Here is a 13,376-nt window from a genome sequence, read left to right on the forward strand (position 1 = left end):
AAACTTCATAGGTACATTGATCATGACTCGCAGATGACCCCTATTGATTTTCAGGTCACTAGGTCAAAGGTCAAGGTCACAGTGCCAAAAAATGTATTCACACAATGGCTGCCACTACAACTGACATCCCATATGGGGGGCATGCATGTTTTACAAACAGCCCTTGTATGAAATATTGTGCCAATATGCACTTATCCTTGTGAAAAAGTTTGTGGAAATTCTTTACCCATTTATGCCTAGCGTCTAGAAAAAAGGCCTTTGCAAACCGCGTAGACCCAGATGAGACGCCGCATGATGCGGCGTCTCATCAGGGTCTGCGCTGTTTGCTTAAAGGAATTTCTGTAAGAAATATTCTAAATATAGAAATAAATATACTAGACATCCCTAATTTTGGAAATAAATTGATCCAATTTCGAAGGATGGGAGAGTCCACTAGGCATAAATGGGTTAAATTTGTCAATAGCAGTCAAATGCATAATTCATGTTCAATTCATTAGACAGTATAGGCAAACATGAATCAGATAAGCTTCACCTAATTAAAGAGCTATTTTTGAACAGTCTAATTTGGTAGTAATGGTTTGATGTAGTAGGCTAATTACCTCTCAGCAGTATTCTGTTTTAACAGAGATATAATGAAACACGGACATATTCTGAATCCGTCTGTTATAATACCTCTGTCCTTCTCTATCCCCGATATGAGGTCAAGTGCAATATACTGGAACCACCATGGACGTCTATAATCCATCTGTCATTTTTTCTTTCTGTCCTTGAACACAAATGTGTCTGAAGAAGTTCTTGTACACTTTAAATGTGCAGGATTAAAACTTGCTTGCATTTTTCAATATGATATTACATTTTGTGTATGTGATTTTCTTTGGTCCTATTTAAATCATGAACGAAGTTATGCCCCCTTTTCCAGAAAGATTTTCTGTTACATTATTGTTATTAGAGACTGTTTCTCTGAATTATGAAGCCCAAAGTTTTAATATTTATTACGTAAAATTGGATTGTGGTTTGATAAAAACTTAAAAAAAATATCCCTGGGGTCACAACTGGCCATGCCGAAAACCCAACGTTTAGCTCAATTATTAACCCTTTGCATGCTGGGAAATTTATCGTCTGCTAAAATGTCGTCTGCTGAATTTCTACAATTAGCATTTCTTCGAATTTTTTTCAAAAATTACTATCAGAATAGCAAACAGTTTGGATCCAGATGAGACGCCACATTCTGTGGCGTCTCATCTGGATCCAAACTGTTTGCAAAGGCCTTCAAAATTCGGTTCCCGAAATAGTAGGAGGTATCTTCTTACCCAAATGTGGTCGTTTTCTCTGGTTAACCCGTTACCACTTAGATACATATTTTCACATATTTGCAGTGCCTTAGAAAGTTATATTTAATTTAAGACCTTTCTCTCACTAGATTCAAGTTTTAAAGGCTTCATCTCCAAACCTTAGATACTTATGAGCAGCAAACAGCATAAAACCTGAACAGACTGCGAGTTACTCGCAGGCTGTTCTGGTTTTATGCTGTTTGCACATGGCCATTTTCACTTTGCTTCTGAGTGCGAAAGGATTAAGGTAAACTTGTCAAATGTCCATATCACTGTGTCTACCTCAGGTATTCGTTTGAAACTTCACACAGGTCTTGGGTCATTGTGCCAAGTAACTGATCCATTACTTAAGACCTTCAATTTAGGGGAATTATTCCCCTTTTTGTACTTAAAAAGTTTTTGTTAACCTTTGTCGGACATTATATCATATCTCTTTAATTATCTACTACAGGTGTTGAAATGAACGGTGCTTTTATGCTGTTTGCTGATCATCAGTATCTTAAGGTTGTAAATGTAGTATTTAAATCTTTATTCTACTAAAGCTTTTAAATTTCATTCGATTTTCTAAGGCACTACAAACGGATCAAAGAGCGTTTATAAGGGTTAAGGGTGTAACTGGTGTGGAAAGAGATATTGAGCTCTAGCATGTGCCTTTAACCCTTTCACCCATAAGAAGCAAAGTGAAAATGGCTTTTGCAACCAGCGTAAAACCAGAACAGCCTGCAAGTAACTCGCAGCCTGTTCATGTTTTATGCTGTTTGCTGCTCATCAGTATCTTAAGGTTGGAAATGAAGCCTTTAAATCTTGATTCTAGTAAAGCTTTTAAATTTCATTAGATTTTCTAAGGCACTACAAACTTATCAAAGAGCGTATAAATGAGTGTTTAAAAGGGGTAAAGGGTTAAACTGGTGTGAAGAGATATTGAGCTCTAGCATGGGCCTTTAAATGTCTGCTGTATGGACATGACCCTGTTCATTTTATCTGAAAAGTACATGGCAACTTTTGACTTCATTAGGAAATAGTTTCTGATATATCTCATAGGCATACGTCATGACAGTACTAAGATTATCATGGGCTTTATGTGCCAATGTTTATGGAATGAAAGCTTCTATTTATGGTTGTGATAATGACTGGCCGCATTTAGACGGTGAGAATTAACTGAATGACGTGATAGGTCTATAAAAAATACAGGTTAAAACGGCATGCCTTCTGATAAATGAAATTTCATTAGGCAAGGGAATTAAGGCTGTATTAAACTATTTTCATTGATAGCATTGGGCGCAATTGCTCCCTTGTGGTTTTATATTTATAGTCATGTTGTCAAACAGACCAGATGTTGGTATGTCGCACAGTAGTTACCGGTATGGAAACAAAACCAGACAAAAGGAATGCAGACTGAGTTCAGTCACCGACTTTTTTCTCGTTTCTAGGAAAAAGGGTTGACAAACAATAAGCTCCTGCTGTTTATAATGACCCGTAACATTCTTTGATGTGCATTACTTATATCTGTCAATTGCATTTTCAGAAAGTAATGCTTATTTTAAATAACTTTGTAATTTCATGTGAACCTGAAAATATAATGGATGTATGGATGGAGGGAGGGAGGAAGGGAGGGAGGGATGGTGGGAGGGAACCTGTGAGCCTGTGGGAGGGTGGGAGGGAGGCAGGGAGGGTGGGAGGGAGGGTGGGAGGAAACCTGTGAGCCTGTCAGAGAAGCTGTATGGACAGGTAGAAACAACACAGAAGACCTTCTGTTTCATCCTTGCCTAAATGTGAAGTGGCCATAGAGAAGGAGATCAAAGAATTATTATCATCATTGTAAACACAATCATCAACATACTCATACCTTTCGTTTTCTTCTTTCAACATTAAAGACATCATAACTTTTACCATACCATAATGATCACTATCACCATCATTGTCATGAGCAGCAATAACATCATTATCATCGCTATTGTCAACAAGAAAATCATCATCATCAACACCATTATAAACACCTCCATGACCACCACCAATGCATCATCATCATCATCACCACAATCACCACCGCCACCATCATCATCATCATCAACATCATCATCATCATCACAACTTCCATCCCCGTTATCATTATCATCATCATCCATACATCATCATGTTCATATTCATCATTTTTATATTCATCACCATCATCATTTTCATCATTATCTTCATCATTATCACCATCATCATTACCATGAACACTTTTGCAGAGAAGTCTGTATCCTTGAAATTATAATAATCATGGTTGCCGAGAACTCCAATGAACCACTTCCTTGTTTGCACTAAAGGTATCTTTGTGACAGAAATAGCTCTTGCTTGTGGTAAGGAACCCTTCTGGGAAAATCTATATTTAGAGCAGATTGTGGCACATAGATATGAAACTAGACATTAAATGGTCATAAATGCCCCATAATGTAAATTAACTGCAAGATGAATCATTTGGAAGTTAAATAGGTCAGAAACTGTAATGTTCCCCTTAAAAGAGTGAATGTTATTAGTTTGCTATAATTGACATTTATTACATCATTGAATTAAGAAGAATAAAATTTGCTTCAGTCACATTTTGTTTATTGATTTTGCACAGTTAAATATCATGTGAATATGTTATGAATCTTACTTGAGAAGCATCATAACAGAGCGTGAATAATTATTGTTTGATTGCAAACACTTGTATTAAGTCACAGAGTACATGTACAAGTGATGATGTCTTGGAATATTGACGTAAGAAAATGTAATACCAATGCATGTTTGTGAATGCTTTAAATTCTTGTTCACACAACAAATCATTAAATTAATTGTTATTGTACATGCCAAAGAGAAAACTGGTAATATTCAGAAAAAATAACCAAAGCTTGTAAAGCATTCTTATTCAGGAGGGAGGTTTTGATCTTAATTATAAAATGAGCATAGTTCTATGAAAACTGGGGTTTTCATAATGTGCTTTAACCCATAACCGCTTGGATACGTATTTTGACGCATTTGAAGTCTCTTAGAAAGGTTAGCTTAATTAAAGGCCTCTCTTACAAGATCCAAGTTTTAAAGGTTTCAGTTCCAACCATTAGATACTGATGAGCAGCAAACAGCATAAAACCTGAACAGACTGCGAGTTACTCGCAGGCTGTTCTGGTTTTATGCTGTTTGCACATAGCCATTTACACATAGCTTCTAAGTGGGAAAGGGTTAAGTGTCATCCCAGATAAGCATGTGCAGTCTTCTTCATACAGCAGTGCTTTTATTTCAGCAGTGTTTTTTTTCAGCAGTGTTTTCAATGCAGCAGTGTTTTCAATACAGCAGTGTTTTTAATGCTGCAGTATTTGCAATGCAGCAGTGTTTTCAATTCAACAATGATTTTTATTCCAGCGCAGTGTTTTCAATGCAACAATGTTTTCAAGACAGCAGTGTTTTAGATTCAGCAGTGTTTTAAATACAGCAGTGTGTTTTCTGTCTGCATCCTACTTGAAAGCAAAATAGTCTAGTGGTATAAATGCTTGTCGACAAAAACTTAAATTTTCCAGGTTCGAGTCCCAATACTTTTTTTCTCAGAGTAATCATCATTGTAATCTTTATTTGTAATTTATATTAATTAATGGTTTTATAATTAATTGTAAATTTTATCAATTTTCAAAAATACTCAACAAACAATTATTGATCAATACAAATGTACAAATTCTCTTCGTTTATGTCTGGTGTATGCATTGCTATGTATTTTCCAATTAATCTGCGACATTACCCTTTTATTGCACTTGGAGAGTCCATGTTAAACCATGTGAAATTATTTCCCACAGAAGAGCATATAATTAGCCGGATTTTTTTCGAAAAAATCTCGGCTTATAGATTGATGTTGTCGGGCGGGCGGGGGGGGCGGGCGGGCGGGGTGGCGGCGTGCTCGAAAATGTTAAAGTTCTTATTTCATGGTATAACTTTGGTATGCTTGGACCTAGAGTCTTCAAACTTGACATGAAGGTTGGCCAGGATTAACAGATGACCACTGGTCATTTCAAGGTCATTCATTTGAAGGTCAAGGTCACTGTGACCTTCAATATAAAAAATGTTAAAGTTGTTATAACTTTGGTATGCTTGGACCTAGAGTCTTGAAACTTGACATGAAGGTTGGCCATAACTAGTTAGTAACCACTGGTCATTTCAAGGTCATTCATTTGAAGGTCAAGGTCACTGTGACCTTGAATGTAAAAATGTTAAAGTTCTTATTTCATGGTATAACTTTGGTATGCTTGGACCTAGAGTCTTCAAACTTGACATGAAGGTTGGCCAGGATTAACAGATGACCACTGGTCATTTCAAGGTCATTCATTTGAAGGTGAAGGTCACTGTGACCTTCAATATAAAAATGTTAAAGTTGTTATAACTTTGGTATGCTTGGACCTAGAGTCTTGAAACTTGACATGAAGGTTGGCCAGAACTAGTAAGTAACCACTGGACATTTCAAGGTCATTCATTTGAAGGTCAAGGTCACTGTGACCTTGAATGTAAAAATGTTAAAGTTGTTATAACTTTGGTATGCTTGGACCTAGAGTCTTGAAACTTGACATGAAGGTTGGCCAGAACTAGTAAGTAACCACTGGACATTTCAAGGTCATTCATTTGAAGGTCAAGGTCACTGTGACCTTGAATGTAAAAATGTTAAAGTTCTTATTTCATGTTATAACTTTGGTATGCTTGTACCTAGAGTCTTCAAACTTGAAATAAAGATTGGCCAGTACTAGAAGATGACCACTGGTCATTTCAATGTCATTCATTTGAAGGTCAAGGTCACTGTGACCTTAAATGTTAAAATGTTAAAATTGTTATAACTTTGGTATGCTTGGACATAGAGTCTTCAAACTTGACATGAAGGTTTGCAAGCACACTTAGATGACCACTGGTCATTTCAAGGTCATTCATTCTAAGGTCAAGGTCACTGTGACCTTGAATGTAAAAATGTTAAAGTTCTTATAACTTTGGTAGGTAAAAATGTTAAAGTTCTTATTCCATGTTATAACTTTGGTATGCTTGTACCTAGAGTCTTCAAACTTGACATAAAGGTTGGCCAGTACTAGAAGATCACCACTGCTCATTTCAATGTCATTCATTTGAAGGTCAAGGTCACTGTGACCTTCAATGTTAAAATGTTAAAATTGTTATAACTTTGGTATGCTTGGACCTAGAATCTCAAACTTGACGTAAAGGTTTGCAAGCACACTTAGATGACCACTGGTCATTTCAAGGTCATTCATTTGAAGGTCGAGGTCACTGTGACCTTGGATGTAAATATGTTAAAGTTGTTAATACTTTGGTATGCTTAGACCTAGAGTCTTCAAACTTGATATGAAGGTTGGCCAGAACTAGTAGATGACCACTGGTCATTTTAAGGTCAAGGTCACCGTGACCTTGAATGTAAAAATGTTAAAAAATAAAAAAATTGAGATCAAACTTTCCTAATTGTCAATTCAAGTTCATATTTGTGACCTTAAATGTTATTGTTGTTCATGTATATGCATGCATTCAAAACATAACACAAGGTTTGCTCATGCCTTGAAAAGTACTTACATTTCATTTTGACCTTTGAACAATATTTCAGTAATTTAAGTATTGCATTGACAAAAACACGAAAGGTACTTTCCTGTCATTTAAATCAAAAATCCGGCTTCAATGCGGTCATCTCCGACCGCGGAACTCTTGTTTTGTTGTAAATTTCTGAAGTACACATTGTATTTTAGCGATTTTTGATGAATGGAAATTTTTCCATGAAAAAAGCCTGAGAAGGAGATTCAACTATTTGTAGCAAACCCATGCGCATTCAATTACATTGTTAGTCATCAGGCCATCATCATATGACTGTTAAGTTGGTCTCTAGCTTATGTGTCTATGTTTGTATCCTTGTTTACATACATAATATATAACCTCAAAGCACTGTTCAAAGGCTTTATGGTCTTCATTCATGACATTTTGTTGTTGTGATCATGAAGTCATTCTTGGATTCCCAAAGGACTAACAAAGAGGACACGTGCATCAGTACAAGGTAACACGAATGACACAAACAGAGCAAGACTGGATTTCATGTTAAATATTTAGTTTGTTTGAAAGTTGATAACATTATTCTTCATGTTGGGATTTTGGAATATATTGGCGCAAATTATCATGATATAAAGAGGATTTGTTGTGTGCAAATGCCATGTTGTTGGCTTTAAGATCAAGGTCACAGTGGATATATTTGTTATATGTTTATAGAGAAAGTAGAAGTTGGTGTCAGATCCATCATTTTGTGGTGCAGGATGGGATTTCAAACTAAATTTGCACAATTAAGCATCATATCACAACTTGTACATTTCAAAGCCACAACAAGTTAATGTGCATATTTTTAGCTCACCTAAGCACAACGTGCTCATGGTGAGTTTTGTGATCGCCTTTTGTCCGTTGTTTGTTGTCCATCTATATAAGGCTATAGTAAAATCTTGTTAACACTCTAGAGGCCACATTTATAGTCCGATCTTCATGAACTCTGTCAAAAGATTCATCCCAATAATATCTTGGAAGAGTTCAAAAATGATGTCGGTTGGTTGAAAAACATGGCCACCATGGGGGCGGGGGGGCTATTTTCCTGATATGGCTATAGTAAAACCTTGTTAACACTCTAGAGGTCACATTTATTTTCCGATCATCATGAAACTTGGTCAGAAGATTTGTCCCAATGATATCTTGGATGAGTTCGAAAATGGTTTTGGTTGCTTTAAAAACATGGCCACCAGGGGTGGGGCAGTTTTCCTTATATGGCTATAAACGGCTATAGTAAAACCTTGTTAACACTCTAGAGGCCACATTTATTGTCCAGTCTTCATGAAATTTGGTCAGAAGATTGGTCTCAAAGATATCTTGGATGAGTTTGAAAATAAATTATGTTTGCTTGAAAAAAATGGCTTCCAAGGGGCGGGGCATTTTTCCTTTATGGCTACAGTAAAAACATTTACTGTCCGATCATCATGAAACTTGGTCAGAAGAGTTCTAAAATGATGCCAGTTGGTTGAAAAATATGGCTGCTAGTGGGCGGGGCATTTTTCCTTATATTGCTATAGTAAAACCTTGTTAACACTCTAGAGGCCACATTTATTTTCCGATCTTCGTGAAACTTGGTCAGAAGATTTATCCCAATAATATCTTGTTATCTCAGGTGAGCGACCTTGGGCCTTTCAGGCCCTCTTGTTTAATATGGATAGAATTGTAGCAGATTTTTTTGTTCGGACCTTAACTTAAATTGTTGTTATGGGATTTCTAAATTAATATGTATAAGTAGTTTGTCAGGCATCTTACTCTCTGGACATATTTGTGCTTTCAGTTTTACAGATATAATCTTAACCCTTACAGTGCGGGAACCGAGTTGTGAAGGCCTTTGCAAACAGTTTGGATCCAGATGAGACGCCACAGAACGTGGCGTCTCATCTGGATCCAAACTGTTTGCTATTCTGATAGTATTCTTTGAAAAAAATCGAAGAAAATGCTAATTTTAGAAATTCAGCAGACGACATTTTTGCAGACGACAAATTTCCCAGCATGCAAAGGGTTAAAAACATCAAACTTTAAGATAGTATTCTAGGTACTTAACTTTCTTCATGAAGTAAGAAATCGTATTCAAATACATTTCAACAGAACTATAACTAGTACACTGACAATCTTTAACTTATGCAGTGTATATGATTAAAACATTAGATAAATTAGAAATGATTGTTAAAGTGCATTTAAAGTCACGAAAATCGTTTATTTAACAAGGCAAATAAAAATGAATATTCATTTGAATGTACCAGGTAATGTATGTAAAATCTATTTAGTTGTCTACAACTACCCAACTCTACATGTTGTTGATGATTGACGGCAGTTTTGGTATTTTCATTACACAGGGGTTTTCCTAGCCATTTTGGGATAAGAAGACTTGTCAAAGTGGAATTTAAATTGATGCAATGGCTTATTTGGGAAAAAAAATTTTCTACAAAATGGAACGAATTGGGATTTGTTTAAAAAAAACTATGGACTGTTCTTTAAAATAAAATTGTTCGCAAATTTTGATTTTTTTTTACAATTTTGGTTTGGGATGGGGTCTATTTTCTTTGGGATCAGGGCTGTTTTACGGCCTTTTTTAAATAGAAGAAATACCCCTGTTACATGTACAATTTTGTTGAAAAATATTTGCCATAGTTATCTTCATGAAATGGCTCAGTTCATCAAATTGTTTGACAAAATGATTAATCGGCCCACCACTAGGCTTAAATGATAATCATATAAAACTGACATGTTGCCATATCAAAATGACATTTTGCAAGCAAAACCATTTACTCCAGTGTCACAGTGGACACATACAGGTTGTGTTTAGTCCTTTTATAGTCATAGTGATATTATAGATGTTTGTTTCTGGCTTATTTGATGCATGAGGGGATTAAGAAATAAAGAAATAAATTAGCATAAAGGATCATGGTAGAAAGGGGACCTGTTACATGCATCAACTGCTTAAAGTTCCAGGGAACAATTTTGTTGTAGGCATTATGTGTAACATAACTTCTTACCATTTCCCACTCAGAAGCAAAGTGAAAATGGCTATGTGCAATTTTTACAGCATAAAACCAGATCAGCCTGCGAGTAACTCACAGTCTGTTCAGATTTCATTCCGTTTGCTGCTCATCAGTATCTAACAGTTGGAAATAAAGCCTTTAAAACTTAAATCCGATAAGAAAGGTCTTTAATGAATTTAACTTTCATGTGTAAAAATAGGTATCTAAGGGGTAAAGGGTTAACTACAGCTACAGATTTGCAAAGACCTGCAAGGAAACATTTGAAAATTACACACAATTATTTTATACAGAGGCTTTACAAAAACAAAACCTACATATTTAAAGCAATTTTAATAACTTATTATAGTATAAATGCTTTAATATATAAGTTCACATAAGTTCTCACTATCCCCCTTTAAACAAAAACTGGTACATGTGAACTGCACCCTGGAAAAATGGGGCTTAACTCATGTGCAGATAAGCTTCAGATAAGCCTGTGCAGTCAACACTTTCTGAATAAACTGGATTTTTGTTCAGAAGTGATTTCCTATGAATGAAAAATTCCATAAAAATGTAAAAGGCCACCCATGATTAGCCTGTGTGCCCTGCACAGGCTCATCTGAGACAAGACTTGTGCATATGTATTAACAGAAGTTTTTCTTAAGTACAAGGCCCATATTTTGTTTCTAGTTTCATTCCGTCTCAAATTAACCCTTTCAGTGCGGGAACCGAATTTTGAAGGCCTTTGCCAACAGTTTGGATCCAGATGAGACGCCACAGAACGTGGCGTCTCACCAGGATCCAAACTGTTTGCTATTTTGATAGTATTCTTTGAAAAAAATCCAAGAAAATGCTAGTTTTAGAAATTCTGCAGACGACATTTTAGCAGACAACAAATTTCCCAGCATGCAAAGGATTAATCAGCCATAGTATTTTGCTCTCATTCTCAGGACATACCTGTATAACAGCAACTTAATACTTACAGATATAATTAAATTCTATTAGTTAATAAAGCATTACGCAGTACTTGGATATCAGTTTCGATTATTTATTAAATTCCTGATTAAAACTATCATGAGTCTGCACAAATAAAGATTCTCATTTTTGTAAGAAGTTTATTATAAAAACTCTTTGCTAATCTCATATTAGCACAAATATTTAGACAACATAATTATGTTTTAATTAGTCCAGATGCAGGACAATCCCTCTGTCTGGAAAAAGGACAAGGGTAAACAGTTGCCATATACCAATAATATAAAATCTGGCTAAATTACTATCACGAGCCATTTGGTTTTGACACATTTATATTGTATGTGAATGCAAGATATGTTTAAAGATTGTGTTTAACAAACTGTTTTGTGAAAATCTATTTCTTTTCAAGTGAATAAATCCATGGAATTCAATAACATTATTTACAAAGAGGATATTGATAGGTAATAGTTCAGTGGATAAGATCCATATTTCTTTAATATTTATTATTAATGGGGTTATAGCCCTTAGGTTAATATCCCATATCAGGTTTAGGCCGGGGAGGGGGTGGGGGAGGTTAAACTGTATGAGAGGGTGTACGACATGCCCGGAAAATATGGGTACCTTAAAAGTCATGGTCTTCTTTAGAGGTAAAAGGTCAAATTTAATCATTAACCAGGTTTTTCGAAGAAAAAAACTGGTTATTAGATTGGCGAATGTCGGCGGGCGGGCTGGCGGGCGGGCTGGCTGAACAAGCTTGTCAGGGCCATAACTCTGTCGTTCATTGTCAGATTTTAAAATCGTTTGGCACATTTGTTCACCATCATTAGACGGTGTGTCTCGCGAAAGAATTACGTCAATATCTCCAAGGTCAAGGTCACAATTTGAGTTTGAAGGTCAAAAATGGCCATAAATGAGCTTGTCCGGGACATTACTTTGTGATTCATTGTGAGATTTTAAAATTTAAAATTCATAGGAACTTTGATCATGACTGGCAGATGACCTCTATCGATTTTCAGGTCACTAGATCAAAGGTCAAGGTCACAGTGACTCGAAACAGTAAAATGGTTTCCGGATGATAACTCAAGAATGCTTACGCCTAGGATCATGAAACTTCATAGGTACATTGATCATGACTGGCAGATGACCTGTATCAATTTTCAGGTCACTAGGTCAAAGGTCAAGGTCACAGTGACTCAAAACAGTAAAATGGTTTCCGGATGATACCTAAAGAATAATTAGGCCTAGGATCATGAAAATTCATAGGTACATTGATCATGACTGGCAGATGACCCCTATTGATTTTCAGGTCACTAGGTCAAAGGTCAAGGTCACAGTGACAAAAACGTATTCACACAATGGATTCCACTACAACTGACAGCCCATATGGGGGGCATGCATGTTTTACAAACAGCCCTTGTTTTCTAATTGAAATCAAGGTCAATTTTTCACAAGGGGGTTAACAATACACATTTTGAATTGTCTCCCTTTATCAGACTTTTTTCAACTGAAAACCTGGTTTTGTGACAATTTTGTCCCTTGTTAATTGTTACAATAAGGCTTGTTCCTTCTCTAACTTTACTGTGCTTTGAAGGATCTATGATTAATTTGGCGACAATGTTAACCTTTATGAGACTGTGTGTTGAATGCAAGAAGAATGCTTTCTTCAAGGTCAAGTTCATGAGTAGAGGTCAAAGGTCAAACTCAGTAATGTTTTGTCAAGAAGGGTATGACAGATCTTCATTGTCATTAAAAATTGAGTATTTTTAAACGGTAAAAATAAATGTTAATCTACCATGGAGGGTGTGTTGCTTTTACATGGTTTTCTTGCTAGGCCAAGGTCTAACTTTGAGGTTAAAACAGTGTTAACTTGGCACAAATGCAAACTAAATTGAGATGAGTTATCTGCAATAACGAAGTATAACTGTCTTGCGCAGAACATAACTCAACAAGTATTGAAGGGTTCCAAACTTTATTACATAATAAAAGTAGACCACTTTGAGCGAATGTCCAATGTACAAGGACCACTTAACTTTGTCTTTTGTAATTTTCTTTCAGTGACAAGACTTGTTTTGTTGAGTTATTAATGTTTACTTTTTTATTGCTATCCGAGAGAGTCATATAACTATGGCATCATACTTCCTTTCAGTTGTCCTTCCATCCGTCATTTTGTCTCGCTTCTTGTGCGGAGAATAACTTGGGAAGTATTTAAGGGATTGAAATGAAATTTCTTATAATGATAGAGGACTTTGAGGGGAAGTGCTGAGTGCAAGGACCGTAACTCTCACTTCAGGATTAACAGAGTTGTTGCCAATTAGAAAATTTTCTTCTGCAGAGCATAACAGCCTTAGCTTTGAAGGTATATAAATCAAACTTTGAACATTAATAAAAGACATTGAGATTAAAAGAACCACACACATGGTTTCTATACTTTTGGAGTCTTTTTTGTATAGTTTGTTACTTGTGAAGAACCATAACTTTGCAAGTAGTCAAGATCATTGAAGTTGAAATCGCATTGTAT

The 13,376-nt window shown here is 35.8% G+C and overlaps 1 protein-coding gene across 6 annotated transcripts in view; it reads left to right on the top strand.

Annotated features, from left to right (window-relative positions):
- LOC127874834 (ras guanyl-releasing protein 3-like) overlaps nt 1-13,376 on the top strand; it is a 296,898-nt gene that overhangs the window by 46,468 nt on the left and 237,054 nt on the right. The window contains exon 1 of one of the 6 annotated variants that reach the window (XR_008047127.1): nt 7,252-7,371. The exons of the other annotated variants lie outside the window; for them this stretch is intronic. The gene's annotated coding sequence lies outside the window, so the exon portion shown is untranslated. Of the gene's footprint in view, nt 1-7,251; nt 7,372-13,376 lie in introns of those variants that run through there. 6 annotated transcript variants of the gene reach the window in all.

Source organism: Dreissena polymorpha, chromosome 3 (genome assembly GCF_020536995.1).
Source record: "Dreissena polymorpha isolate Duluth1 chromosome 3, UMN_Dpol_1.0, whole genome shotgun sequence".
Lineage (NCBI taxonomy): Eukaryota > Metazoa > Mollusca > Bivalvia > Myida > Dreissenidae > Dreissena > Dreissena polymorpha.